At 37.0% G+C, this 27,874-nt stretch overlaps 1 long non-coding RNA gene across 3 annotated transcripts in view; it reads left to right on the top strand.

Moving 5' to 3' along the window:
* The window catches only part of LOC104850105, a 50,410-nt gene extending 37,281 nt beyond the window's left edge, over nucleotides 1–13,129 (top strand). The window contains exons 2-4 of one of the 3 annotated variants that reach the window (XR_776886.2): nucleotides 3,852–3,960; nucleotides 6,514–6,663; nucleotides 12,942–13,129. This is a non-coding gene — a long non-coding RNA (uncharacterized LOC104850105). Of the gene's footprint in view, nucleotides 1–3,851; nucleotides 3,961–6,513; nucleotides 6,664–9,331; nucleotides 9,583–12,039; nucleotides 12,058–12,941 lie in introns of those variants that run through there. The other 2 variants (XR_776887.2, XR_776888.2) reach the window with 2 other exon arrangements.
* The last annotated feature ends 14,745 nt before the right edge of the window (nucleotides 13,130–27,874 follow it).

Below are 27,874 nucleotides of genomic sequence, written 5' to 3'. Positions count from 1 at the left end.
TTACATCATTGCCTTTTCTCTTTTACTTTCCTTTTTAGTTTTATTTTAGGATTCCCTATTTTTAATGTTCATCCAGAGATTTCTTTAACTGAAATACCGAATAGTTTCTTTGGTGTGAAAAACTATAATAGTACACAGGATCCTAATGAGACAATTAATAATGTGAAATAGGAAGTAAAGGGCTAAAGGTGTAAGGAAAGTGGAAAGGGTGGGGGAAAGGTAATAAGGGAGAGGGAAAAAATATGAGAAACTGAAAAAATATAAATAAAGTGTTTGTAAATGGGGAGGGGAAGAGGGGGTGAAGGGAGGGGAGGAGGGGGTGAAGGGAGGGCAGGGACAAGGGGAAAAATGAGAATCAAGACCTATTATGTAAAGGTACAGAATCCCAATGATGAATGTAACTGTATTTGTATACCTAGATTGTACCAATATCCTCAATAAAAAAGAAAAAAAAAGTAGAAAAAAAATAAAATAAAATAAAGTTATGTGGAGATAACAAAACCGAAAACTAGATTGGTGGTTTAGAGTCAGGATAACAATGGTCTTCATTGTGAATGCATTGTTGTTAAGCATTCTACTCACATTATCTCCCTCAGATGCTGGAAGAATGTTGAGATAAATTCCGTATCTCCTCTTCTATATTCAAGGAAAGTGATGCATCAAAAAGGCTAAGAAATAGAGTAAATAACCAGACTAGTTTGTTCAGGATTCAGTGATTTCTTAGATCGTGAGAGTTTTGCCGCTAACACAAGGAGAACCTTGGGGAAGTCAGGATAGTTGAGCATTCTGCACTGCAGGACAGATAGTTACTAATGGGCATGGAAAGGCACAGCTAGACCTATTGTCCTGAAAGCTGGGAATGCTCCTTGGCCACAGTGATTCCTCTTGTGGTACAGGGTGAGGTTTTAAGTGCTAAGACACACATCCCCTGCCAGATCTCCCTAGATCTGAGAAATGCTCACTCTGTACAATCTTCCAAACAATCAGAATTCAAACATGTCACTTTTCTCTCAGGGCCCCCTGAGGTTGAAGAGGCAGCATTCACATATATCCAATAAAATAGCCTACATTTGTCATCGAGGAAGGTGAAGCTGGAAGAGACTAAGTTGCCTAAACAAAAGATGCCTTTTGTCAGGTTTTTGTTGTTGTTTTACAGTACTGAGGATTGAACTCAGGACCTTGCATTTTTGAGGAAGGTGCGGTGCCACTGAGCTAAATCCCCAGCCCCTATGCCTTTTGACCTAACTTGTTTCAATCACTTTATGAATAAAAAGAAAAGATTGTTTATCCCTTTAACTTGAAATTCTCAATATCTGGTCTAGGTTCAAAGGGTAAGTGGTCAAGAATGTAAAATTTTTAGGTCTCTTTTAAGAAGAAAGAGTATTTCAAATTGGTGGTTGATACTGAATGATGAAACACATAACCTGTATTTTTTACTGTATTGTTTAAAAATGGTTGATTCATCAACAAAAGACAAGCAAACAAATGGGATGATTATGATGCAGAAGTCGTATTAAGCATTGATAAGTACACTGGAAACCTGTGAGATATGTTCAGTAGAAAGAGGTAGGGCATGTGTGTGAACATAGTTAGTAAGGGGTGAAAGGACCAACCATATATGATGTGCTGTGTGTATCGTTGACACAAGGAGTCACATTACACAAGGGGCATAACATAATGTGGTAAATGCTCAAAAGAATGCGGGTGTTTCGGTTTATGAACTCAGGGCAAAGAATCGCTCACTGTGAGTTGGTTTATGGAATTCGTAGAGGTCAGAATTGAAGCACAAGTTAGAAGAGTATCCGAAGTGAAACTGAAGGGACTCTCAGGCTGCGGAAGAAATAGATGGCCTTTGACTGCTTAAACTGAAAAGAAGCCAAAGTGTGTATTCATAGCCTCACAATGCTAGGGACAGCTTGGCACATGGAATATGTGTATATTTAGATTTATCAAGTTAAAAGCTATTAGTGTTTATAATTTTATTACCATGTCATCGCACATGCCACGACTGAGATTTTATTTTAATGCCAATACCGCGATTGAATGAGGTTAAAATTTTCATTATCATCTGTCTAATAGAAAATATAATTTCTATCATCATCATTACGACCATCATTGCTATCTGTATTCTTTAAATAATCTGCACTGTGCTAAATGCTAAATAATATATTATCTTATTTAATATGCAACACTTTCAGACAGGTATACTTAAATCAATTTTGACCAAAAATAAGACACTGAGAGTTTAAATTCATACAATCAACAGGTGGATAAGGTGCTATAAGAAGTCTAGTGTGTCTAACTCCAAAACCTGCTCGTGAAATAGATTGTGTTAATGGATGTTATAGCAATTAGACTCTAATTAATGTTATAGTTAAATGCAGCTCAAATTAATAAAAGTTTCCACAGAGTTTGATAGTACTGGGTGTTATCCCAAGTGCTTTCTGTGATTATACAACACTTCTATATCTTTTAGTAGCCACAGTGAAAAGTGAGAAGCAAAGTCTTGGTGTCGAAGCTGCCCAGAATTGTCCAGTAGGCAGCTTTCCTTCATGATGCAGATTGCCTGTTGCAGCTTTATCTACCTCCAAGGCCACTGTGTGGACTTACTTAGTGTTTTTGTGATCTCTGTATTCTTCCCCATCAATATAAAATGCTAAAATGATGCCATGAAAGCTTAAGTTTATTCCTAATTTATATAATTTATTACTAAGAGTTTTCACATTAAATCAAAATATGCTACTGATGGTGGAATTGTAAACATTGACAAATATCCTAGGAGACATTTAGTGTCTTTCTCCTTTTTAGCACAAGGAACGGAGAAAAGAAAAGATGTTTGGGTAAAAGTAGTCTGGGGAAAGAAAATCCTCACTTGCCATAAGAATTTGCTTTATTTGTAATGACTACCCATGGATCAATAGTATTATTGAAAAATGGTTAAAGAGTATGGATTCTAATAAGTGCTAATAGTTCATTCATCTTAGTATATTTTCATGTATGTATATTTTTATGTCTATGTGCCGGAGTCACTGCTATTAACATTATTGGTATATGCCAAAAATTTACCACTAAAATATTCAGCATAAATGAGGACAGTTTTCTGAATTTCTAGGTAAGATCTATCTGTCAAGGCAAAGAACCAATAGTACCAAGAACTGAAATGGGTTGATCTCATGGTTTACCAGGAAAAACTCCCATTATTATTGAAGGATCTGCTATGCATAGCACAACCACATTCAGCTGCGTGGTTAAAGCTTTTGATGCCACCCAAGATTCAGCAGCTTCAAGTCTATTTCTACACTTCGACTTAAAATGCCAAGAAAAATATCCCTATTATTCACTACCGGGAAAGTGCCCAAAGAAATGTTCTAACTCCTAAGAATTCCTTCTTTCCCAACCCAAGAAGAATGATCTAAGAATGGGATTGTCACCCTCACTACTTTTTTGTTTTCTCTCTCATTTCTTGGGCAGAAGTGTGGGGAGAAAGATTGAGAAGTAATAAAGACCTTTTATATTTTCACTGTTTTGGGATAAAATTCTCTGCTATGGAGTAATGCTAAAGAAACTTAATAAGAACTTTAGAATACAATCCCATACAGTTGGTCCTCCATATTCGTAGATTCCATAGTCTTAGAACCTATGGATTAAAACAATCACTTTCCAAGATATTTTTTATGTTTTATATAAGGGATTCGCTCATCCATGGATTTTGGTGTCCTGGGGGTCCACAAAGCAATTCTCTGTAGATACTGCTGTATATGAACATCACACTGGCTGGTTATTTTTTCTGAGACTGACCTAAAATAAAGTGAGAAAACTTGAGCTCATTCATTCATTTATTCTTCCAACAGTATTTAGCAGCACCGTCTTCTAGCAGCACTTCCCTGTCTAGTTCAATTTTGAAACACAAAATGGATGGGAACCTACCATCCTGGGCCTGATGCTGAAAAATTGGAAAATGTAAGTGGAGTTTGGCTTCATTCTTCTATTCTGCTAATGTTTTCAAAGGCCTGCGTTCCTTCTTCCCAATTGAATTCCCCAATGAAGTTATGGAAGGTTTGTGCACTAGATAGTGAATTCCTTCATCACTTCAATCTCAAGAAGAAGCATTTGGGGCTAAAGATAATTGTAATTCCCAACAGTTGCAGTAAAAAGCTGAGGTCAAGGAGCCAGTCATTCTCTGACTTTTACTTTCCTTGGCTTTCTAATATACATTTTAAAAAACCAAAATCCATTTTACAAAGAACCTGATCATTGCATATCAGGTAACATATCCAAAATCGCTAAGCCAGGAACTCGAACCAAGGCCCTTCTGGTTCAATGTTCAAGAGATCTAAAGTGCACTCCGTGAGGTAGACAAAATCTTCACCAGTCCAAGGGGAGCGTCTTCCATGTCTCCCTGGATTCTGACCCCCCATGGACATGTGATGTGTATTGCAAAATGGTGCTGTGGCAGTAAAGGCAGACAGTCTTCGTCATGGAGTTGTGACCTAGAAAGTCCCCTGACTGCTTCCTCTGGCGGGGTGGAGAAGGGGGACAATTCCACAGAGAATTAACATGCTGTTCTTCTCCTTTGATAAAGACATTTTATAAAAAATGTCCTATACTCCCTGAAGCACTAGTCATTGAGAGATCTAAATCACTGAAATATAGGGAAACCTGTTGATCTGAGTTTCTTGTCAGGCATAATTTGTGCTAACTAGGCTGACTCTCCCATCCAGTCTGGTGACTGGATTTCAAAGATCTAAACTTTTCAAGTTGCATTTAGGACTTGGAGAGCTTTTAAGCCCATCGGAGAGCTCTATTGATTTAATAAATTTGAAGATATGATTAATGTGCCTTTTCAGTTTTATCTAATAGGACAAAGATAACAGCTCCATATCAGATAGAATACACACATTGCAGATGCTTGATAGATGTATTTATTCAGTGAATAAATAAACAAGTATCAGCAAAGCCCATGAAATGATTTATGTGATTATATTTTGGGAAATTTTAGTGATGAAAAGTATGGTAATCACGAAAAAAGAAGAAGAAATGAAGCCCCTGATTCATTGTGCTATTAAATTTAATTAGAAAATAAAGCTAATATGCCCAGGAAGATAGAGCCTGATAGACTTTCAGAGAAATGGAGCAGAAATTTGCTTTATCTCTGGACTTATTCTTGAGACAATATGTTCCTGTAGCACTTAAATCCATCTTTTCCTATTATTTGCAGCTAAAAGCATCACAATTGATGCAAGATCAATGAATTTACTTCAAATGAAGCACATTCTTCTGAACAATCAGAATGCATTTATCTCTTGCCCTAGACTTGCCTTCCTCTATTGAAAGATCTAGGAAACCAAATTAGTCATCAGAAATTGGCTCTCTGCCTTCCTCCTGAGTGTGGAGTTCTTTAAAAGAGAATGGGAACTAAATGATGTATGTTATTTAACTCAGCATGTCTAAACTATTGCTTCAGCCTATAGTCAATATGAATATTGTTTAATGAGTTATTTTTATATTTCTACTTTGGTACAGTCTTCAAAATCATATGTATATTCTGTACTTACTGCATATCTCATTTTTTACTCATATCAAGTGTTCGGTAGCCATCTACAGATTTCCTTTACTTCCCTTGCAGTTGTCTAAAGCTTTTAGACACATAACAGTTACCGTTTAAATGATTATGTATTACTTTGCTATTTCAATTATCATTAAATTAGTGTCATTTCCCTTTATATCTGCTTTTATGTGATCTTATATGCCATAGTTAACTATCTTAGGAAATTGATTAGCTAGAAGTACAAGAGTTGGTGTACTGTGGTGAATAAGTTTCAGTCAAACCTACTGAACTATTACTAGCAACATTGGACACTTTTATTAGTGTCATTAACTAATAAAAGTGACACTAGTGGTATTACCACATTTATGAACTTTTCACTTGTAGAATGCGAATCATAACATTATGAAAGAAACTGTTTAGAAAGAGGGCCAAGAGATAGAAGGAAGTGGGGCGGTGGGGAGGAGAAGGAAACATTAAAAGAACAAAGGTATGTTGTGTACTGTAGCAACTCCGTGAAAGAAACTGGCGCCTCCTGCCAAAGATCACTCCGAACACGGACAGAGTTCCTATGAGAGATTTATTGTAGACCCACTGGGGCATAGTGGCCTACTCCGCAAAGGAGAAAGAAGGAGAGAGAGCTGGGTGGAAGGGGCTGGTTCTATAGCGGGTGGCTGGTGTAAGCAGCTCGGATAATTTCATCAGCCGCCCGGGCAGCCACTCAACCACTCTTACTTGTGACCCATTCCTTATATGGACAAGCCTTGCTCACACATCTGCCAATGATGGGTGATGTAGGAAATGGAAACTTGAAGTATAAAGTGTTGGTCGTTAACCAAAATGGTGACAGCCATACCAAGGCAGTTATCTTTTACTCCCCATGTGGATGTAGTCATTACGTACTGCAAACAGGTACTGAGGTAGTAATAAAAATAAAAATTAACAAAGTGATTGTTATTTTCCTCCAGTATATATCTTCCCTTCTTCGTCAGTAAAGAATCCCCTAAATTTGACTAGACACAAAGCCCAAAATGAAGTCTACCTCTCTGGCCGCCCTGGTTAATTTCTGCTCACGGGGGTACATACAGAAGTGATGCCTGCGACCATCAAGAGAAAAGGTAACACACAATTTTCCTCTCTTTTTCTTCCCAACAGTCAGAATTCAGACATGATTGGTAGAGCTGGAGCGGGCAACTTAAAACGTGATACATAAATTGTGAGCTGAGGTCCTCAGAGCCTCAGTTCTTCATGACCATGGAATTGTAGAAGTCCTGGCTTTTAGAGAAGGAAGAAGTACGTTTTTGTTTCGTTGGAGCCATTGCTGTTATTTGTCTATTTGTGCGACTTGCTGCTGAAGCTAATGAATGATTAATTCATAGGACTATTTTGAGTTTTGAATAGAATACCAGAGATGGAATATTCTGTACAGTGCCTGGGACATGGGAATGGAGGTGTTTCATACATGTCTGTGATTATTATACATTAAATATTGCCTTAAGGGCCGGGGATTTAGCTCAGTGGTTCGGTGGCCTGCCTTGTGAGTGCAAGTGCAAGGACCCGAGTTCAATTCCTGGTACCAAAAAAAAAAAAAATATATATATATATATATAGATAGATATATATATATAAATATAGATATAGATAGATAGATAGATATAGCCTTCAAAAGATCACAGTGTCAAATGTAAATAAAAGTTTTAATCTATAAATCTGAAAATTACTGGATGAATGTTTTGATGATTATCTTCATCATCATTAAATTATTATTATTATTTTTGGTACTGGGGGTTGAACATCATTAAATTATTACAAGGAATTAGTTAACTTCCAGCATATACTATTTAGATCAACCTATTTAAGTCACTGGCAAGATAGATACAGAGTTCTTTTCTGTTGTTAGGTTTACTTAGCTTTAGCCCATTGTGACTGTTTTATGGGCCTGTCATTATGTTGTTTCAAAGCTTAGATGAAACATTCATTTGAGAAATCTAAAGAACATGGCTTGAACTTGAGAGGCTGTTGACATTGTTTACTCTTTTCTTTAAGTCAGTTTAGTGTTTATGATTATAAAAGTGTAAGTAAGTAAAATTAAAAAAAGAAGAGAGTCCATATCTTTCCTACTCTTTCACATCTCATACTTAGGAATTAATCACATTAACAATTTATTTAACTATTCCTTGTGTGTAAATATGCTTTTTGGTACAATAGGGTAGATAAACATGTTTTCTTACTCTTCCCAAAAAAGAAGAAAAAGAAAAAAGAAAGGGATAATTTTCATAGTAAGTTCAAAATTGCAGAAAAGAAAGTCTTGCAATGGCTTTTTTATGTTTTGCAACTTAAAATAACTTCTGTATACCTTTCAGTGAAAATAAATATTCATCAAGCTAATTTAAACACCCTCTAGGAAGTCATTAAATACTTTATTAACTAATCATTATACATTTATCCATAAAACAAATGTGATTCCCCCTAAAAAAATAATAGTAGCTGGGCATGGTGGTGCACGCCTATAATCCCAGCACTCCGGAGGCTGAGGCAGGAGGATCACTGTGAGTTCAAGACCAGCCTGGGCTACATAGTGAGTTCCAGGTCAGTCTCAACTACATAGTGTGACCCTGTCTCAAAAAGCAAAATAAAAAAACAAAAAATACTAGTAAGCAACAGTTTAGCATTAGATAATTCAGGGAAATTCCCACCAAAGTCTAGCAGATAGTAAATAATACATAAATAAATATTAACTACCATGATACTGCTAACAATGATTAAAGTTGACCATCTCTTTGAGTTCAGCCTCAATACATTTCTATTGTCAGAGAAGTGGTTTATTATACAGTATATATAATTAGTGCATATAATTTTCTCGGTCTCATGCTTTCATTTCACTTGGGCACTGTTATGGGCTGAAAGTAGGGGCTGTGTTCTGAAAAGGACTTCAGACTGGGGTTGTTTCTCTCCAGGACCCGACCAGCCCATCACCATTCATATCTGCATCAAATCTAAACAGAAAAGCAGTTGATCTGTCAGCTGGTGAGACAGGGGGAAAAAGCTTTAACTTTCAGGGTGTTCAAGAACCTAATGAGCAGAGTCATCTGCAAGGCAGGGCTCACCTCCTACTCTAAGCCTTTCACACCAGTGGGGATTTCAATGAGTCCAGTGACTCCTGAACAGCCGCTGGGTGGACAATGGTGCAGTCCAACCTGGGGGTGTGAGTCACAGGGTGGGGCAGTGGTAGCAGCACATCCGTGGAAGGTATGGGGAGAGTGCCCAGAGTCGGGAGAAAGGGAAGAAATGCTGGCTGTTGACTTGGCTAGAGAAGGGGCTGAAACAGCATCACTTACCCAGAAGGGCAATGGCAAATCTACCTTCATAGTCAGTGGCTTTCCCCTTGTATATCTGATTATTTTGTTATTTCCCAAACATCTTATGTGTAATTATACCAGAACCTGAAAATAAGACTGAATAATGAAGGAAAATAGATTTTTAAAATGCAAATGCATAATTCTTGAATAATTACCAAGATAAATGACATTAAAATGAAGAATGAGTGTTTAATAATATGAAAATAAAGAAATGGAGTTTTGAGGAAGTTATGTGTAGTGAGGCCCAGTCCTGACAGTGCACACATCCCCACCGAGATCTCTGCCAGAACATTACTAGTTTCTTCTGATGCAGGGGGGTCTAAGTGGCCATAACTGGATCAGAAAGAGCAGTGGCTTCTGGACCATATATATTTTTGTTCCTGTTCTCCACAAAGGCATCAAGTAGACTGAAATTCATCTCTCACAGCTCCTGAAAGCTCTGTACCTGGAAGAAGGGACAACTTTCTGTGATGGTCACACAAAGTCCTTCCAAGTGGAGGCCTTGCCTCATTTGGCTTGGGTAGCAGCTGAAGCATCTTCCAGCCACACTGCAATTGTTAACATGACATTCCATCCTACAGACTCATGGTAACATGGAATTTGGAATCACTTAAGCACTTTAGAAATTATTGAATCCACTTTATTTTATAAATGAGAAAGCTAAAGCAGAAAAAAATAAAGGACAAGCTCAATTAGATATGTAATAACAATTTTAATTATATCATAATATATATTCTTTAAGAGTTTGTTATAGACTTTTTTTTTTTACTAATGCATCACTAAAGGAAGGAGCAAAGGAAGAAAGACAGTTTCTGTTTTTTTCTTTTTTATTTAAATATGTTTAATTTGGTGGTTTCAGAATCCATATAAAAATAACCAAAGAATTCTCTTATAAGATTTTAGGAAAAAATCCTAGATGAGAACACTGACAACTCATTAATATTAAGATCTAGGGTAATTTTTGAGTGAATTCCAGGACTATGTAGGACTAGAAAAGATCTTAGAAGGCAATGTCTATATTCAGCTTCAAGTAAGGCTTTCCCTAAATAATGACAGTGAGAGTGCTGGCATGAGTATTATGAATACTATTTATAGTGTTCCTCCTATAGGCCAGATGAAATAGGAACAAATTAATTTTTAGGCAACACCTATAATCGTCCTTGTACTGTACATAAGTGATTTTATATAATATTTTATAGTAATAAATCTTTCATTATAAGGCATGATTATTGTGTCCCTATTTTATATTCATACCCACACAAACTGACAAGAGAAAGCAACTTGTACTAAGTCTCTTAGGAATTAAGCAGTGAAACTATAATTCAAATTCATTTAATGGCTCTTTCTATCTGCAAGTCTCACCACCACCACCACCTAACCTGTTCTAATTACAAATGTTTTGGGCAATTTTGAAGCCTAAGGATGCTAGCTAGGCAAACACCCTAACTTTAACAATATATATTTTAAAAAGAACGCTGAATGTGTTATGGAGTGATAGAGTGAAACAAATTTATTGAGAAAGATGTGAAAAGCAATTCATGGAATAGAACTCCAAACGGTCACTAAGTGTATAGTAATATGTTAAATGATATTGGTAGTCAAAGAAATGCATATTAAAGTAAAGTATTCCTTTGTACTAATCAAGTTGATAAAAAGTCTAACCTTCAAAAATATGAAGTGTGGGTGAGACTGAGACTTGGGATCCTTGGTACAAGGTTGGAGGGCATCTAGGACTGGTGAGGTCAGCTTGCAATATTTGGAGAAATTTAACAGCATCAGGATCTATTACTTCCTTTGTAACAGCTGGGAACTGGAGTCAAACAAATCTATTTTTAGGAAAATGGACAAGTAAAATGTGATGAGTACCTAGTAATATGTAGTTGTTGGAAGGAGTGAATTAAAACACCATGGAATCATCCTAAAAAATAATAGCGTTGAATGAATAAGAAGTATGGCAGAGAATGAAATCTATTGCACAGCACCAATTATGTGAATTAAAATGTTAATACTAAAAATGAGTTTATGTATTTTTTGAGAGTAATTACGTATTCAATAACATATTTCAAGCTTGTTAGAATGGCTGTGTGTGGGGGAGGAGAAATGGAAGAAAGTTAGGAAAGAACTGGTATGAAAACCCAAACACATGGAAAAAAAAGAAGAGAAGCTTGACTAGACAACAACTGTGCTTTGCGAAGTAGCATCTGATTAACTCATCTCTTAGCATTTGAATTCCCCCCAAAGACAACTAAAAATGTTTTGCAGTGAAGCTATACTGTCACTGACTAAAGCGTTTATGCTGACATGGAATATTTGAATTAGAAAGATATAGGTACCCAAATTTTTATTGGGAAAAGGAGCCACTCTCAGGAAAATACACTCAATTGCTGAAAGGAAAAGAGGATTTTTTTTCCTTAAAAATAAAAAAAAGGTTACTTTCTTAGATTTCAATTTGGAGAAAGTGATAATGAATTTTTCAGGGTGTGAGAACTTGTTTTGATAGAATGGAATCTGCTTGAAAAAAATCCTCCCATATGAGTAGAGCAGTCTCATGGTAGATGGTTAGTCTGTGTATACACAGCCAAAAGTCCTTCATCCTGAGTTCCTGGGAATTACTCACACAGTTTTCCAGCCACGGGCTGGGGACTTGGACACCAAGCAGAATGCACCTGTATAATTGTTCTCTTCTTCATTTGACTTCCCAAGGGAGCAAATACTAGGCAGAGCCAATATATTCCTTCTCCAAAAACTCGCATATCTTTGATATTTTTATGCCTGGGGTCCAGAATATATTTTTAGTTATTTTATTGTTTTAAGATTCACTGAGAAAGCTAGAAATTCTACATTAATAAATAACAAACAAACAAATGAAAGCATACCAAGCAAACCAGGTAATCTATCTAACATGTCTGTATGTTAAATACCGTCACTACTCTTCAGCACAAATTGGATGAAGTTCATCCCACAATAATTGTAATGATTTGGTTGAAAATTATTTTCATTTATCTTAATAAGTATCGTTAGAAAAAGAAAAAAATCAAGTGAATAAGAAATTACTTTATTTATCTATAGTCTTTGGGAATGAGTGAGGTGTTTTCTATGTGATTTCATCATTTAACCTGAGAATTTCTTTTTAAGTTTATCCACTGCTTAAAAAAAAAAAAAAGCCTGCACATTTTCAATAAAAATTAACTACATCCAGCTAAGCATGGAATCTCCTGTCCATCAAAGATTTTAACTGGTGGCGACATAGTAACATCTACAAAGACCCCTGGAATGGGAGGGCTCGGCATTATGCAGGTAACCCTGAATATCCGCGTGCATATTGACTTTTTATTTTGTTTCTGTTTCATTTATTCTTATTAGTGCATACCACTTACATTCAGCTTTATTTGATATATACACCAATCTTCATTTTTCTAGTTCTTTCACTCCTCCACTCTTACTTCTTTCACTGTTTTTTGTTTATTTGTTTATTTTTGAAGCAGTTACACCCTTTCTCAGCCGTACTCATGGCCAAGTCACATCTTTCCCAAAGGAAAAAAAAAAGATAGTTGTTTTTTTTTTTTTACAACCAGGTATAGAAATTACTTTCTTCTTCCTTCAGGGTGTATAAATCCTCTAAATATCCAAGTGAAATTCTAAGAGCTTTGTGATACCAAGAATGGGGAATACTTTCTGTTCAAAATAATTTTAAGTCAAATTGTCCAAGTTTTATTAAGATTTTCCTGTCTGCTAATGGGTATTTGTTTAGCTATTTGTAGTTCATACTTCATTTCATTCTACAGGTTGATAATCCAAAAACACTAGACGATTTCAGTTATTCACACTTTATTTTGCAGCTCCTGAATTTTACTAGTCAAAAAATTTTTTTTTCGTTCTTATGCTAAAGGCAACACTTTCAAGGGCTTAAAAAATGAAAAATTTTGTCTCTAGTTGTAGCAACAGCAAAATTTAGCAATGGAAAGTACAAACATTACATCATCTGAAGAGGTATGAATATAACTTCTCAGCCTTTTTGTTTTTTCATTAAAATACAGCTATCCTGATTATGAGTAAGCCTGGTGAATGGAGCTATGTCTACATGCAGCAGCAGCATCATGAAAGAATTGCACCAAATAGCCTTTTATTGGAAGATTTTTGATTTGGGGTCTTAGCCTAATTAAGAGTACCAAAAGTATGACCTGAAAATATCAGCCCTTCTAACACCAAACATACTTTAGAAATAAAACACCATTTTCTCCATATAATCATCAAAATAGTTTTAACTCATTGTTATCTCATTTGTAATAATGAAAGGTAATAATTATTTGAGTTACTTGGTTACTAAGAAAGAATATACATCTAACTACTTGAGCTGTTTACACAAGTTTAGTGGCAAAACCATTTCTGAACGTTGCCCCAACTTATTCTCCCTTCATCAAGCACCATCGTCTCTTTTGGCAGAGGTGCCACTGGTGAAGAAGGTTTGGTTGGTCTGGGCTCTGGTTCTTGTAAGGCATGCCAATCCAATCGCATCGCCATCAGATCCGCAAGAGAACAAATGAATACCTGTATAATTAATTCTTACTTCATATGCATAGTCAGAAGACACACAAGGATAGCAACACTTAAAAAAATCTAAAAATATGATCTCTGAATTGAAATGAGCATATTACAATGTAGCAGACAACACTGCCACTCTCTAAACCAATAATGAACCAGTATTGTTTTGGCTTGTGTTTAGATGTCCCGCCAAAGCATTATGTGGTCACAAATGAGGCCTTTGCAGAGGTGGCTAGATCTAGAGTGTGTGTTTAATTCATGGGGCAGTACTAGGCTCATGGGCACTAGGATTAAGGATGTGAGTGCTACCTGCCCTACATGGTCAGAATAAGATAAAAGGAGCAGAAAGATGCTGTTAAGGTCCCTTGTTGCTTTTGCTACCTTCTGGGCACCAGGAACTGTTTCTCCTGGGTAAGGCCAGTCTGCTACACCACCCTCCCTTCAAGCCAGATGATTATGGAATGAAACCTCTACAAATAGCTAAGCATACCTTTCCCCCTTTAACTTTGGGTGTCAGGTATTTTGTCTCAGCCATGAGAAAAGTAACTAACAGAATTTAGGCTCAGAGAAGCAGGTCCTTCTGTGAATTGTACCTGAACATGTGGTTCAGGAGCCTTTGGTACTGGCTTGTGGGAAGAGTTTGGAAAGGTTTGAAGATGCTGTCTGAAAAGGTAAAGTTGGAATTCCTTAGGTTGTACTTGATGGGAGATTCTGGTCAGAGCTCAGAAGACAAGAAAGCTGATAGAAATGCTACCCAGAAAGACCAGGCTCTGGAGTTTTCTGCTGGAAAGAAGAATCCAGTTGTCTGTTGAACTCCAGACAATGTGAGTTATACCTTGGTAGAAACTTTGTCTGCATTTTGCTTGAATCCAGAGACTGCCTGAGATTGAGATTAATGGTGGTGGACTAAATAATCTCAGCAGAAGAAGTTTTAAGGCAGTCTAATATTGAAGCTGCTATTGGGGGCTTTTAGCCAGATCTGTGTTGCTCAGGAGAAAAGAAGCCAACAGAATGATTTAAAATGCTGTGAGTTTAGCCAGGAAGGAAGCACTAGTAAAGCTTCTCTAGAGCAGAATACTTGATTGCTGAGAGGAAACAGGAGACTAGAAAAGGTGGCCTGAGGACATTATAGGAAACAGCAGGACTCCAGGCCTTGCAGCTCAAAATTATAAAAGTGAAAGACGTTGGACCAGGGGTTAAGCTCAGAGCAAGGGCAGGGTCCTGAGTTCAATTCCTACTAGGAAAAAATAAATGAATAAAAAACTTTTCTTGAGAAGAGACCCTCAGAACCATGTTCCAGAATGATGGTGGCCCAAGGAAGTTGTTCCTCAGGAATTGTTCACAGGCACTTGATCCCCACAGCCAAGACAGAAGGAAGCCTGGCTGCTGCTCCAGCTGGCAGCAGACCGTGGCATCATCCATGTGGTGCTGGTTTTAGGCACATGCAGAATGCAGTAGTTGTGGGGTCAGGAAGGCGTCCACTCAGGGTTCAGGAGAAGGCCAGGCAGTGAGCCCCTGAGAGGGCAGGGTGTGAAGCTGTGAGTGTGAAGCCGAAGGTGCAGTGGACACCTCAGAAGGTCGAAGAAGCCAGAAACATGGATCATCTGAGGAAAGCTGCAAGGAGGGAGCAGAGCTGCCCAAAGAGAAGCCATGGGAGCTACAACCACCAGAAGTGCAGTAGGGGCAGAACCAACTAAGGTCTCTGGAGGTCACATCTTGCCAGATTTCCTTAGATGCTGGACATGGAACTACAGGACTTAATATTTGCCCTGCTGGATTTTAGACTTACTTTGGTTCCATTCCTTGCTATCCCCGTTTGTAGCTTTTGTAACAGAAATATCCATCTTGCGTTGTTGAATGTTGGAAGTGTTTAGCTTTCTTTTCCTTTGTACAGGGCTTGTAGTTTAGAGTTTTCCTTGAATCTCAGAGGAGACTTTGGACTTGGACTTTTCAGCAATGCTGAAACTCTTGGGAATTAGGCAACTTTTGGAGAAGGACTGAATGCTCTTTTTCATACAGGGATGTGCTTTGAGGGGCCAGGGATGGAATTTTATGACTTGTGCTTAGCTGTCATAGATGGGGCTTTGGGGACTGAAACATAGTACTAAGGGCACTAAGATTAAGGGTATGAATGCTACCCACCCTAAGTAACCTGTGTGAAATATAAAGAATAGAAAGAGCTGTAGTCATTTCTTGCTTGCTTTGCTACCTCTGCCTGCCATGTGTTTGTTTGTTTGTTTGTTTGTTTGTTTTTGGTTATTTTGTTTTGTTTTCTTCAAGGCCTGTCTGCCATATCATTTTGCCTGGATACCAGACAACTATGGACTGAAATCCCTACAAAATGTGAGCTAAATAAGCCTTTCCCCCTCTAACTTTGAGTATTGAGTATTTTGTCTCTGCAAGGAGAAAAGTAACTAAGTATTAACAGAAAACCCTTTTACAAAGGTACACAGGTTATTTTTCTGAAAGGAATGACAAATGCTAGAAGATTATCTACTACTTTCTTGCTATATTTATTTAATATTATTAGGTACTACTGTATAGTCAACCCTAATATCAGACTGAAAAAATGTTTTAAGTAGAGCTCATATCTACATTATACCCTCAAATATGACTATATCAATAATATGACCATCCCCAGAAAAGAACCCTATTCCTTAAAAAGTGACAAGGCTTTGGGCATAGTTATGAGAAGTAAGATTTTAAAAATATCATCAATAAGTGATGAGTGACAGTTTCCAGTGAAGAAAACTTCTCAAAATCATTGAACCAGCTCACCATAATGGCAGAAATAAATTAGGCCACACTTGTCACATCCTATAATACGATAAAGTTTTCTTTCTCATGATGGAAGATGCAAACAGAAATATGTATGTATATAAATATAAATTAGAAGAAATATAATGTTAATTAAAATTTTGATGTAGTTTTTAACTTGATTAAAAATATATAATGGAAAGGTACTTTTGAAGTGTAATACAGCAATAATTGAAACATTAAAATTCATGAAATCCAAGAATATCATCTTTATACTTTCACCATGAAGGTTAACAAATAATCCATTTTATAACAATTTATTTTGTAATTTATCATAATGTAATGTCCTATTTACAGGATTAATTTATCCACAATTTCCCTTTAGTGTTCTAGGGCTGAAAGTTCTTCCCGTGTTTTAAAAATATTGGTATTTTCTTCCCTTTGATGTATAAGAAGAATTACTTTTTAAATATACTTCTACAATATGAGTAGACATTCTTTTATGTACTATCATTGTTTAAAGCAAGAAGAGATGGAGAGGAAATACAAAGTATTACTGTCTTCCAGACCCTTTATTTTGTTCATTTATATTATCTTTCTTTTTTTTTCTCCTTAATAAATTAGAGGAAAATGAATATCGGGAATTGCCAGTGAGTGTCTGAATTTTAAGCCCCCTCAGGTTATCTAGATGCTCAACTGTCCAACAACTTTATTGCAAAGGTCATAGGTAAGGTTGTTCAAACAATAACTGAAAAGCCTGAGGTTGCACAAGTGGCCACTACTAGGCTGATTTGGACGCTGCCACTGTAATCACAAAGGCTGAGCAACAATGCAGATATTGTATAACTGTTTAGGATTACAGTGGGAAAAAAAAGGTGCTCAGACCATTTTAAAAAATGATTATCATGAAAAGACATGCTATGAACACCCTATCTTCAGAAGCACTAAAATCACACACACACAAAAAAAAGTCCAAGGGAAATAAAATGAGCTCAGAGATGAAGAAGCATTTACACAAACCACTTCAGGACGTAGGTTTTGCTAAATTGTCTGCAAAAAGGATTCATTACGGAAGATTGTTATGTAAAGGGTACACAATGGCCAGAAATTCTGTTGCTTCTTTCATCAAAATCTATGTGAAGTTTGCCTTAGTAAAGATCATGTAGTTTTAAAAAGAACAAGAAGGAAAAGAAGAAAAACACAGCTATAAAACGACTGTCAATTTAGGAAAACAAAAGTAGTCTCCACAACCTTCATTCCCCAAGGTGGAGAGAGCTTATTGAAACATAACAAAATATAACCTTTTCCTTTGGCTAGAATATACAAGTTTAAAAAATTTCCAGTGCTTTTGAAAAAAGCTCCCCCCCACACGATGTACTCTAAATACTGTTCAATAGCTGTTATTGAAATACGGCTCATGAAAAAAACTGTAATTATACCTTTCACGTGGCAAAATGCCACTCCATGTGTCAGATAATTGTGTAATTTCTTGCCTCTGGTTTGTTTCATGTGCAGTAGTATCAACGATTTCGGCTTGTAACAGTGGCCCTCTCCCTGTTCTATCTGTAGATGTCTAACACAGACTTCATTCTCCCATCAGGAACAGTGATTCCCTGAAGTAATTGTGAAACCTTTCATGGGAGTCAAGGTTAAATGTTAGCATCTCTCCAGTGGGAAACTAGAAAGAAACTGCCTAATTAAGTACCTTAGGAGATTCTAATGTGACCCCCTGGGGATTGGAAGCACCTCTTCTCTTAAAAGTATCACTACTATTCCCAGTGGTGATAAACCCCTTCTTTTGAGAATCACAGATCTTTGAATGCAGACAGAGAATTAATATTTTTTCTTTATGTCAAGTCAACATGTTTCTAGAATACCATGTATACATGCTTGACTCATCATGCTATTCACTAACCCACATTTGATAGAGCTTGCACTTTGACTTTCTTTTCTCTTATAGCAATAAAAAATTCATGCCTGTCCTCCAGCTTGGTTGTGATCACAGGCATATAAGGTTGTCTGGGGTTAAGGGTCTAGACAGGCCATGAAATAGAATGAAGTTTCTCTTTGGTTTATTTGCTCAGCAATTCTAGCCAAAGCTAATGATCCATAGATCAGAGCAATATGTTGACAATGATATTAATAGCAGCCTCGGGCCTAAGTAAATTACCTGCCCCTTTCATTCAGATACTTGGCTGTCAAGCAAATGGAAAGAAAAGGTCAGGCCCAGTCTGGTCTGTGACTACATTCACTAGCACCTAAAATGATTAGCGTTGGTAGTTGGTAGCCACAGAAGTCTTCAGGTGCATCTTGATGATCCCAAAAGGGAAAAACGATATGGTTATAGGCAGGGAGGGTGTGGTGGGGTGCAGTGGCAGTCCTCATTCTCCAGGACAGGATCAGTGTACTGAATGTCCCGATGCCAGGAGTGTTGGCTTCTGATGCTAAATCCATCTCTAGGAATTGCTCCGGATCCAAAATTATAGTCCCTCTTGGGTTTGGGGGTATGGGGTAAGGAGCAGGCATATACAGTGCTGGGCTGGAACAAGGGAAAGGCAACTGAGGAATTGGTCTTAGGAGCTGAATTTAAGAAGTGCTTTAAAACCCTCAGCAATCAATGCAAATAATATATTAAAGCAATTAAAAAATTAAAATGCAAAGAATCAATGATGATCCAAATATCAGTTTTAAATAAAAATATCAATATGATCATTTTTTCTTTGTGCCAGACACTCCAGCATGTCTCTATTTCATAATTTTAATACATTGTTCATAGCGCATTAATTTAGATTTTTAACAATAATGCTTTAAAACATGGTTTATATTGGTTACTGAGTAGTTGGGGTCCTCCATATTTTGTCTTCCAGTCAAGTTCCACCCTCACCTAACTTAGGAGACCAGCCCAGGAAGGTTAACTCATCAGGTATCAATGCCTGGCTCCTTTGCCTTAAATGGGACAATCCTGAAGGACCAGACCAGCCACAGAATCCCATTAAAAGCTTTAGGTTTTCTTGTGATTTCTTCACTGTTTAATCTTGCTTCTGTCAGTCTCACACTGGTGTTATTTCCAAGAGCTCTCCCGCAGAAAAAGCTGTCTCTGGGTCTCTTTTCCCTAAGACATCCCATAGAAGAGAAGTGACAACTGTGGCTCACAGCAGCTGGGGACTTACCCATGTTCTCAGAGTTTCTAAGTGATGAGAGTTCAGGTTAGTCTGCTTTAAAAAAGCCATCATAACACCTTATGGACTAGAGCTAGAATTGAGGGCTGCAAATCCAATAAGTTAAAGGTTAAAAACCCAGGTATTAGCAATCCCTGTGCACTATCCTTATTTAAATTATTCCTGGTAGATCAGAAATCAGGTTCTCTGATTTCCAAAAAGTGTCTGATTACGTGAAACCTTGTGGCAAGCAGAGCAATGGTCCCTCAAATGACATCTACATCCTAGTCCCTAGAGCCTGTGAATGCATTAACTTAACAAAGCAATAGGGACTTAGCAGATGTAATTGAGGAACTCGAGCGTAGCCCACACTATACAAGTGGGCCCAGTATAATCACAGGAGTTTTTATGACGGAAACAGGGAGGCAGGGAATTTGGGGGATGAGATGTGATGACAGAAGCAGAAGTTAGAATGATGTTCCCATGAGCCAGTTAGTGCAGATGGCCACAAGACACTAGGAGAAATCAAAGATTCTTCCCTACAGCCCTCAAAAGAAAAATAGCTCTGTTACACACCTTGATTTTAGCCTATAGCATTTATTTTGGCTTTCTGAAACTCCTAAAGGTTAAGGAAATAAATCTGTGTTGTTTGAAGCCTGTCTCTTCCTAGTTATTGCTGTAACAGCAGCAGGGCCATCATGGCCCTTGAGGACAGAAATCTGCCCAGCCATCATGGCTTCTCTCGTATGACTGTGAGTCGATCCCTTCGATCCTTAACAGCAAACAAGCAGAACCACCAAATAAATTTAATGAAGACTTCTGTGTTCTTTAAAAAAAAATGTTTAAAAGAACTTGGATGTGTGGAAGGATTAATGATCTGTACTGACACCAGATGGTCATGTTCCTGTGACAGATGGAAGTCTAGGCTGGGCGGGGCATCTGCGTGAAAGCAAGAGCAAGATGATTGATAAAGCAAGACCAGAACAATTCAGAAACTCTTTTTACAAGCACTTTTTACTTTTCTGACTCTTCAGTAATATATTTTGAATTGTGGCAGGAGATGAACATACCTATTAATATAGAATCAATGGTTCTATTTTTCTTGTTTTTTGTAGCACTAGAAGAGTTTAAAGTTTATGATCTTTTTGCATTTGAGGAAAAAGAGACAGTTTTTGTTCTTGTTGATTTGACATTTTGGTTTAATGGGCATCAAGGTTTATTATACAAAAGCTGGATATTGAAGTTGATTTTTATATTTTATTATGAAAAGGACATAATGTCTTGACTAGAAGAACAACAGAATATGAAGCCTCAACAAAATATTTTGAATAGAAACTGAAGATAACCAACTTCATTTGAGTCAAGGAAGAGGTTCTTCTGTAGGGACAGACTAGAAGAGAGAGGAAAGTACCTTGCGCATATGAGTAAGGGGATGGATGTTTAGAAACATGCGCTGATATTATTTTTAACCCCAAGTATGTGCCAACAATATATAGTTCTACTGCCAGGGATTTTATAGGAGCAGAGTCATCACCAGGGAGAACCCTAGATTTTATCCAGATGTGTATCTCCTTTCCTGGCACTCAACCAGCTGCATTTGCCTTTGACCTCTCCTGAGCACATGACTCTATCATCTGGCATCTTGCTTTTAGCAACCTCCCTCCCTCCCATCTCTTTAAATTTTGTTTGGTTTCTGTTTGGCTTTACTCACTTCACAATGCCAAGGACATATGTGAGCTCAAGAAATTGGGAGTCCCTCCTAGGCACTTGAAAGGTGATATATAAAATATATATAAATCTTGGGGCTCAATGGAGCCAGCCTAACTTGATCCCTTCTTAATCTCTCCCCATTTTCAAATGAGCTGGGATAGTGGTTAAGATCTCACTTTGACACGATTACAAAATAATGTATACTTAAAAGAGCCACAGCACAGAGAAAAGACCATGAAGTTCAAAGAGCTGGCTTTTATCAACATAGTATCAATATTGAGGAACAGGAATCTTTTTGGATAAGCTGCTTGATTTGGAAAAGTATAATCCTGGGCAGCTATCATGTTGTTAATAATTTCCCCAGACATCTTGGTAGATGACAGACATCAGGCAGAAAGAAAATAACTGGAAAAAGTATGATTTCTGAATAAATACTTCATTGTGTTGCAAGTTGTTTTTATTAATGATTGGTTAGTACTTTTCTCCATTATTTAAAGTTTGTGCTCTGTACGTAGGTGGTCAGCTATGCTAATGGCCAGGTTGGTGCTCTTTTTGTTAAAATACTGTGAAAAGAGAGGTGCAAATGAATCAGACAGCATTTTTCTAGTAACTACTAGGGGACTGTCTCCTCAAGAATTTTCTGATGCATATAAATGGACTTGGGACCGGATGACCTTGTGTCTGGGCAGTGTTGGGAACTGGTAACCAATGGACACTTCAATCTCCACATGTGCCTAACTTGCAACACAAAAGCAGTGAATATTTATGTTGTTTACATGTGTCTATATAAATGCTTATATACAAATGAATTGTGCAGATTAATCTGTATGCCTGAGCTCCATTCCTTAGCTTCAAAATGAAGGAGTCTCAATACTGGAAATTTTAAGAGGAATATGTTTTGCAGGATTTATGTCCTTGGATTCTTCTAATAAATTACCAGAAGGTACACTGTTATCAGAACAGAGTGCCCAGGAAAAGCATTTTGGAAATTCATACACATTCCAGTTTTTACTGTTGTTGATGACAGTTGGGTAGACCCATTGGGAATTGCATTTGGGGTCAATGCACTTATTAATTATGAATAATTATTAATTATTATTTTAACTCCCTCCCTAGAAAGTGCCCTGTCTGATGAATATGACAAGAGTGCTGATAATACAAGTCAGGCTATAAAACCAAAAGGTAGCTGTAAAAATCACAGTAAGACTTCTCTGTGCACTGACTCTACAGTTAGATGCAAAAGAATGCCCCATTAGTGTGTGTAGAATATTGGTGAGATAACGTACCAAAATTAAGTGTGAGAAGGGTAGATAACCTGTAGTTATAGTTCCCACACCTGGCTGCTTTTTTTTTTTTTTTAATGGGGCCTCAGTGTTCCTTTGTATCAGTCAGCTTTTGGGCCAAAACCTCTATACCTACAACTTAAAGGAAGAGAGGTTTAATTTGACTCACAGTTTTAGAAGCTTCAGTCCATGGTCACCTGGCTCCAAGGCAAAATCATCACAGGGACAGTGATGACACAGGGATGACAGTGAAGCAGCTCCTTAACACATGCTATCCAGGAAGCTGAGGGCAGGGAAACAGCACCTCAGAGGAGGAGGCCAGGGACCAGACAGAGTCTGTAAAGTCTCATCCACCAATGACACACCCAGAAACACCCCAAAATGTGCTTTGTGAGTCTCCTAGCCTCTCAGGCCGATCAAGCTGACCATCAGTATTAAATGTCAAGAACAATGCAAGGCATTGACTAGCTTCTCAGTAAGCACCGGTTGATGTATTAAGCCAAATTCCTAATGCCACCTAACCATGTCGACCCGGGTTCACATTATTTTCTATTCACAGTGTCAACAACCCTCTTTTTGTTCTCATTTTAAACAACTGTAAACTGAGACTCAAAAATCATAAAGAACTTGTCATAAATCACACTGAAATAAACGATAGAAGATGAAAAATTCAGGCTGTTTGACTCCAAAGTCCACTGTGCTCCCTGGCCTCTCTCTTCTCAACCGTAATTAGATGGAAGCACAAAGCATTTTGTGCTTACCCCTGTTCTATCGTGGACACTCTGTTAAAATAATGTTGATGTGAATCACAGTGTGCTTCAGGACGGCATTGTGTGCCTCCAATAATGGTTCCAAAAATTGTACATAAGCATTTTCACAACATGAATTTCTAGCTGTTTCTTTTCATTGTGTTTGTAGTGGTGTCTGAAAGAGCAGTGCATCTTCTCTGGGTCTCAGCTGTTCGTGTGGATTTTACCGGGATGTATCACTCCTGCCACCCACTGAAGTTCAGTTCTAAAATGGTGACAGCTTTGAGGGATAGCAGAGGGGTTAGTTATTTTTCATGTCAGTGTAGAGAGATAAAGGCATAGAGCAGGTTCTTCCCAGATGCTTGAGTTCTAGTCAGCGTGTTGCTTGGGTCCCCTGGTTGAACACATTTCAGCTATCCTGTGCCCAAGGAGAAAAACACCACTCCTGGTTCCTGTCACTATGGTAACTGATGCTCAGCGGGCAGTTGCAGTTTCATTTAACATAGCTGGCTTTTAGAATTTGAGGGGAAAAGTATGCTTTCATAAAAGAGAAAGGGGAAGATTTGAGGTTTAATTAATGTATCTCAATTTAACATAAGGATACAGGTCACTTCCACTGTTTGACCATATCGTGCCTAGTTCCATTTTATATCTGTATCAGATCTAAGGCATCAAAGGATGGAATATTTCTCTCATCTTGTGTGAAGAGCACAAAGTGGGTAGAAAGGAGAAACGGGTTGTGCTGGACCCTTTGCGAAAGGTTTTTCACTGTATAAAACATCTCAGCTTGAGAGTGTACAAAAGAATTGCTTTCTCTTCTCTCATCCACAAAGGAGGACCGAGAGATGGGTTGCTAGGCAACCTCACATGGAAGTCTGGGGTGCTTTGAAATTAACATAGCTGACCTCTGCATCATCTCTGCAGCTCTGCTATTCAAAACCATTTTATGAGGCTGTAGGATTCAAGAAAATAGATATGAAATATAAATACAAAAGTAAAGAATAGGGGAAATAAATCTAACTTTTTCAAGCAAATACCAGGATTCACTCAATGAAAAAATTCAGCAGTCTGAAAGAGCAGGATTAAAGAAAAATATAGTGTTAGTTGCTATAAAGTAGAAACTCATATTTTGAGTAATGTAGGAAAAAAATTTTCATCTTTATTCTTTTAGCAGTGTTTATATTTGCCATGTAAACTATCGTAGCAAAAGATTCTGAAAAGAATAGGTCAAACAAAAATAAATCAGTTTACAAAAATGTAGCCCTACTATATATTTTTAGTAAAAATGCTCAACTCTCATTTTTTACCACCTGGCGGTTTAAGTCTCTTACTTTCCTCTATATCACTACTTTATTAATGTGACACTGGCTGTTATGGGAATGGGTGGCATTTATTTTGCAAATGGAAGAACATTTGGAAGGAAATTGCAAAGGTGGCCTATGGATTACAGCATACACTCTTATCAGCAATAAATTATTCAGTGTGATTTCTAAATACTCAGACCAGTCGGCAATAGTTATGGTAACATTTTAAGATAGGTTGTTGAATTTATCAACATTAAAATTCAAAGTTGTTGGTAGGTGGGGGATTGAAATTCTGAACTTTTAATAGATTTTTTTTTTGCTATCACTGTGTGAATAATTCTGAAACTATTTTAGATGGACTATAGGCTTAGAGAGATGAACGAGTATGTTGTTAGGATTCAGGTTTTTAAAGTGAAGAAAGTCATACAAATAAAACCTGAGGAAAGCAAGCTGAAGGAGCTCCATGGGAAAAACTGAAACAAAGAGGAATTAGTGTAATTGTGTGGCTTCTAATGTATGCGTGTATGCATGAAACATGCATGTATGTATGAACACATGTGTGTTTCTGTGCATGTGTGTGTGCATGTATTTTCCACCCATTGAAAGGGCCTAAAGAAACTACAACCCCTCTGGCAATGAGTAGCAATGCTAATCTAAATTATCATTTAGATTTTTTTTATCTCTAATATACAAGGAACTGAGGATTTTTTGAGAAATAGCTGATTCCAAGGTTGGAACATGATAATTGCAAGTTGAGCCTGGGACATCTTCCTATGGTAGAAATTAAGGAAGTGATCATGTGTTTGTAAATGAGGAGGGGAGGGGGTGATGCAAGGGAAGGGACAGGGGAAAGAATGAGAACCAAGACCTGTCATGTAAAGGTGCAATATCCCAATGATGAATGTAACTGTACTGTATACCTAAAATGTACCAATAAACTCAATGAGGAAAAAAAAAAGTAAGGAAGGGATCAAAATATATATATAGATGCATATTCTAGAACTCAGGAGCCAACTTGCTGATCATGACAATCAAGTCCTAAACCATTTGATCCCCCAAATAAATGAGGACATTAATGAATTATGAGCCACTAATGGGAAAACTGATCCATGAGCTTTTGTGATATAATAATGGAGAGATTTAAAAAGAAGTAAAAGCAACAAGCAGAAATAAGCAAGGTAAAGATATTGCATATGATAAAATACTGAGTGCTGACTGCTGAATACAGGTAGAAAAAAAATGCTAATGTTAGGGTACAGTTTTTGTAAACAGCCTAGTAAAGACAGGATCAGGCAAAGATGACAGTAACTTTAGCAGACATTTTTGAAGAAGAGAAGGATTTTTGTGTGACCTTAAGTGTCTCCTTATGGATTGGTTATGACTTGCAAGGGAAAAATAATAGCTATGTAGTGGAGAAATTTGATTGAGTAGCCAAAAGTCACCAACATGGGCTAAGGGACATGGATATTTCCAGATGTCCCACTGTGAGGAAACAGCATTACTTATATAGAATTATGGCCAAGAATGCTTAGCTCAAACCAAATCATGAAGAAGTATCAAGCCAAAAATCTGAAATATTCTATTAAAAAGATTAGCAGAGGACTATATTCTTCAAAAATGTGTTTGCTAAAGACAAAGGAAGGCTTTGGAAATGCTGCAGATTAAACAAAACAAAAGAGGCAAAGAAGCATGACAAGAAATTACAGTATCCGATCCCAGAATAGTTCCTGATTGGGGGGTAAAAAGAAAACTACTGAATCAGTAGGCCCAAAATAATGGTAAAGTATTTATATCCATGTTAAGCTTACTGAAACTGGTTAACTGTACTATGATTATATGAAAGTACCTACACTCCTAGGAAATACACACCACTGAACTAGAGAAGAATACAAGGATGTGATGCTGTATGCATCAGAATATTCACAAAAGGACATTTTATATATGTTTGTGTGTTTGTACATACCAAACTTTATATATCTAGACAGATAAAATATTAGCAATACTTTAATATGCACTTGGGTAAAAATGTATCTTTATATTGTAGGTACTCTTTTTTTTCATTATTTAGAGAATACTTTATTAGTTTCTGTCATCAAACCCACGTAGATATGACCTTACATGTTTAGTACAATGTGCTACCCCTGTACACATGGAAAAAAATAAAAAATAAAAATAAAAAAAATAACATTTCTAGACCAATATGGCTGTCCATTTCTGTACAATGCCAACTCAACACAGTAAATTGGGATGACTTTTTCCAAAGTTGACAGCACCGTTAAAGTTTCCCAAAATTCAATTTATATGTATATATGTTTATATAAAAAAGACTAATAATAGCAGTATGTTATGCATCGATAGCAGCAATAGCTTTTCCAGGTTCTGCAGTCATCTGAGCAAAATTATAGACATTCAGCACATTCCATTAAAACAAAACAAAACAAAACAAAAACAAAGAAAATAATAATATCCAGAAAACAGCAAACTTCTGTTGCTGTTGTGGTACCTGGCACCATTTTTTTTATTAGCATCTTAATCATCATCTGGAAAGAGAACATTCTAGAGTAATATCATTAAATGTAGCTCTGATAAAGCATGGTCCCCATAGGTACTCTTTGACTTTTCAAATTCATTCAACTTTCTATAAGTTTGAAATGGTTTCTAAACGACAAGTTTAAAAAGTCAAATTTATTTTGTAGTTTTGTGGAAACAAAATTTTTATTGGAACTAGAATAAGGAGTATATGACATTTTAAGAGAGCTATGAAGACAATAACCGAAGACGTACAAGACACTGCACTTTATAAGAGGCTATGGATTTATGTGTTTAATACAGAGAAGTGACATCAGAATCCGCACACATCCCCTTTGTGCCATTTCTCCCCCTCGTGTGGTATTGTTCAGTCATTTCAAATTTGCTCTTGGGTTGTCTCAATGCACTGGAATTTCCCCTGCCCCAGTAAATTCTTTCAGATTATCTTCTGCAGTTTGTGACTTCAGTGTGTAAAGGTAGACGGAAAAAATTTAAAGAAACTGTATGTCAGGGAGAAATTTTAATTAACTAAAACAATTTGAAGTATTTAACTCAAGGCATATGAAAAGAGCATTTATGAAACTGCTTAGACTTTCAATTCATTTTTTTCTTCAAAGTTCTTGAGCTTAGTAAATAAGGAGAATAAAGACATTCCATGTACAGGAATCTAATAAGTTCGTTGAATATAAATATTATATGCCATAACTTGAGCTAAGATTAATAAAATCAACACAAATGAAAATCAGGATGAGGAAAGGGGGGCAGAGGAAGGGAATTAAAAAAAAAAAAGTTGTAGTATGTACATGTACCCACTCCGTGATGCTCGTAAGCTACATGTACAGCAAACATATACTAATAAAAATATGAAAACAGCATGGTACTGGCAAAGAAACAGACCTGAGGATCAGTGGAACAGACTGGAAGACACAAAAACAACT

This window comes from Fukomys damarensis, unplaced genomic scaffold, assembly GCF_012274545.1.
Source record: "Fukomys damarensis isolate Sample0158 unplaced genomic scaffold, DMR_v1.0_HiC HiC_scaffold_26, whole genome shotgun sequence".
Classification (NCBI taxonomy): domain Eukaryota; kingdom Metazoa; phylum Chordata; class Mammalia; order Rodentia; family Bathyergidae; genus Fukomys; species Fukomys damarensis.
Note: the sequence above shows the minus strand (reverse complement) of the source record. Positions and strands in the feature narration are given on the sequence as shown.